Genomic DNA, 3,860 nt, shown 5'->3' with positions numbered 1-3,860 from the left:
TTTGAATAGGAAAAGGGGAAAATGCAGGAAGGGAAAAACCCTCCGGAGTTCACATGTGCACCTGTCCCATGACAATGACACATGGTTCCCTCTTCTCTAGCTGCCTCTCGATGCCAAGTGGAAGGCTGAGAAGCGCCCCCAGGCCCCCTTTCCTCCTTAGCCACTCTTTTCTCTTGGGTCAGAGCACATTTTTACTTACAGAGAAGTGTGCTCCTCCATGCCCGGTTGGTGGGGAGTCATTACCATGGAATGTGAGAATCAGTGGGGGCTTTGGAAGGTTCTGCAGAGTCCCCGGGTCCCCCAACACAGCCCTGCTGAGCCCCCTTCAGAGATGGGCAAATCCGCAGAGAACCCTCCCCCCATTTCTCTTCAGGACCTCTTTCCTCCAGGCAACCACCTGCCAGGACTTTTCAGGGGCAATAGCTGTGAGCTCAGTGTGTCGTGGAAAGCGTCCCCTAGCAGTCTGCTGGGAGCCACGGGCCAGTTCAGGCCATACTGTGGGCGGGCGGACCACGGACAGCAGGTCCGTTTTGTAGACGGTCAGTAATGAGTCATGGACTGACAGGTGCGAACAGGCAGCGCGCTTCTATGTGCGGACAGACAGCGTCCTCTGTGGGCTGCAGGGGGGAACGGCCACCCGCCCGCCTAGCGGGGCTGGAGTTCACGATGCTTCTGTCTTCTCCCAGAGTCTTCTCCCAGACTCATTCCAGTCCTCATTCTGGCTGCCCATCCTGATGGGGCTCCTAAGGCTTGGTCACGACTAGTGGTGTGTGTGTGTGTGTGTGTGTGTGTGTGTGTGTGTGTGTGAGAGAGAGAGAGAGAGAGAGAGAGAGAGATGTGTGTCCACAGTCACACTCTGGGGGGAGCCTCTGTCTCTCCTCCAGGCTGTCAGATGCAACCCTTCCACCAGGCCTTGGAGGTGAGTCTGCAAGAATGTGGTTGGTGGACCCTGGAGCCCTTTTTTAAGTGGAAAATGCCCTTTGCATTTTTCTCAGGGTGTGAGGTTCCTGGCTGGGTGCGTGGCAAGCCCAGCGAGAGCGGCTGCTGACGTCCCTTGGGATGCGGGGCAGTGGGGTCAGGTCCCGATGGCACCCTGCGGGCCGGACACCCTGCTCACGGGCTGCTGGGCAGCCTTAGCCTCATGTTCCTCGAACAGAAACTGGAAAGGAGAGGGATCCATTCCAGGCACCCCCCCACCTCCAGGTAGGAGCAGAGAAATGGGATTGGGGCTGAGCCCCGCGGCCCCAGGCTTCCCGCACACGCGACATGACCTGTGGGGGCCGGTCCAGGAGCCTGCGAGATCCCAGCCCAGGAAGAGCCGGGCTGTCTGGTTCTGAGCAGACCCGCGTGAGGCGAATCACAAGTGAGTCGAGCGCTTGCCCAGGAGGAAGTGACCCCCCAGCCTGCCCTTCCTCGCGGGGCCTCCTTCGGTCCCTCGTGGGAGACAAAAGAGCACGAGAAGACAGCCAGCAAGCTCCTGGGGGCAAACTTCCCCTTATTCTGGGACTGGGTGGGACTGTCATGGCCAGCGAGCCTCCTGGCGGTGTTGGGGAGGGGGCGCCGGCCTCCCCCCACTCAGAGTCAGGCCCACACGGTGAGGTGGGCCAGGTCCCCGCCCGCAGGTCTTCTGCTCCCTGCACTTCTGTGCGGCCCGGCTCCTGCCGTGCGGGGTTACGGCGCGGCCCCAGGGACTTGGTCGGTTGATCATCTTACTTCCGCGTCACATAAAGGTGCTTCAAGTCCCGGAGAGTCAGGGACGGAGGGACCTTCAGCTCATCTACACCCGTAATCCGACAGCGGAGGAACCGGAGATGCCATGTCTGGGACGTGCCCAAGGTCATGGAGCAAATTCACGGAAGCACCTCTCTGGTGGGTCCACGGGGTGTTTCATGGTCTCCACGAGGCTCATGAATCCAACTACACCTTTCCTCCGCTGTGAGGAATAATAACCATTAACAGCATTATGCTGCTTCTGGGACGTGGGTCTCTGAGCCCGTGCGTGAGGGCAGCCGCAGCTTCTGAGGCAGGCAGCAGCTGGGGGGGCTTGGCCGTTCAAGCCCTAAGGGGTGGTTTGTCTCTGGAGCCCAGACTCCAGATTTCTCCCTCCTCTCTTCTCAGGGAAGGCAGGACTCCCGCTCCGTACAATCTGGGGACGGTCCCACCACCACAGGACCGTCATCATTTCATTTCACACCCCCATCGGGGAACACAGGGGCTGTAACTGATGTGGTTCAGAGACCCGCGTCGGAGCAATAAAAATGAATGAGTCCTTCATGACCGTCTGCAAGAGTGCGGCGGGCCCGGCGTCTGGCTTTGATGGGAGCGGGAAACCGCCAGCAGATGACTGCAGCGTTCCCGGGCTAGAGGCTCGGGCCCTCCCACTAAAGCGCTCCTGACGGCGGCCCGTCCTCCCCACATGTGCTCCCCAGACGTGGGTTATTTGCAGACGCCCGGAGCGAGGCAATGCTAAATGCATAGGAGCGGGGGACTGCGTGTGTGTTGGCTGAGGTCATGGTTATTCATTTCAAGCTGCAGAGACATTTGGTTTAAAAAACCCCAGCGACTCCACTGGGATTGGCTTTCAGAGAAGAAAAACAGCCCCAGAGTTCTTTTCCTGTCCAAAGCTGGTGGGATTGGCGCTTACATCACTGGCCCCCACTTAACCCTTTGCGGGTAGGAGAAGGTCCTATCTCCTCTAACTTGTTCCGGGCAATTTTGCCTCTTGGAGAAAATGCTGTGAGTCACTGTGATTTACCATGAACTTGCTAAGAATGTGTCTGATGGTCTGATGCCTCTGGTCTCAAACCAGAGACACAAAAACTGCTAACACGTTATACGAGGCTCAGAGACCAACATCTCAGGGATTTGCAGGAGGCCTTTGGACAAGTCCATTTCTGGACCCAGGCCTCTCATCAGTGGCATAAACGTGGCTGGGACACAGGGACCAGAGTGTTTCTCAGTCCCTCTCCGACTCACGTTATGCAAGGCCAGGAGCACACTCGGTCACCCGCTGTACATCTGTGTTTAATCTGTGTGCTGCTTCTCCCAGGACAGGCATTTTCTGGGGTTCAGGGGCCACATCTGGGTACACACAGCCATTCTTCTATGTCTTCCTGCCCCTCTGGGTTCACTACTCTTGAACCGAACAGGTTCAACGAGAGGTAGGTAGGGATGCCTCCCCTTCCACGCAGCGTCACAGACACGCAGCAGGGAAAGCCAAGGGGAGATGGGTGGGAACGTCGGTGACGGTGCGGGGCCGAGGAAATGGGAGTGGGGGGGAGTTGCCTTTACTTTGTGCAAAGGTGTCTAGGTTCAAGGTAAATCCAAGCGACGGTGTGACAAGTAACCGTCCTCCCTCCCAATGGGTGGCTCTTCCCAGGCCTCCGGGGCACAGAAAGACGCCTCACTACCACTGGGCAGTTGAGCAAGACTGTGCTCTCGCAGAGAAAAAAGACTGGAAGGACCACGTGTTGCCGCAGGTGACAAGATACATGATTTGCATTTTCTTCCGCTTGCTCCTTCGTCGTTACTAAATTTTCAACCATAGATATGGATGAATTATCTCGGGAATGAGGAAAAGATGTTAATCCAATTTAATGGATCATTTAGGAACGATAGAGCCGGGGGTACAGCGGCGGGGGGCAGGGTGGTTCTCAGGATGGGTTTCCTAGGGCCCCCAGGGACAGAACCGTACCCATGCTTCCTCCCGCGGGGATCTGGGCGGTTCTACACACTCCTCTTCCCAAACCCAGACGCCTACCTCCCGGCTTCTGGCTTTGATATCAGCACATCATGCAGAATGACAGGACGGCGCCCGTGTGACACTCAGACTGCCGAGAGCCCAGGCCTGGAGGGTGTTC

Source organism: Lutra lutra, chromosome 8 (genome assembly GCF_902655055.1).
Source record: "Lutra lutra chromosome 8, mLutLut1.2, whole genome shotgun sequence".
NCBI lineage: Eukaryota > Metazoa > Chordata > Mammalia > Carnivora > Mustelidae > Lutra > Lutra lutra.
This window is presented reverse-complemented; position numbering follows the sequence as displayed.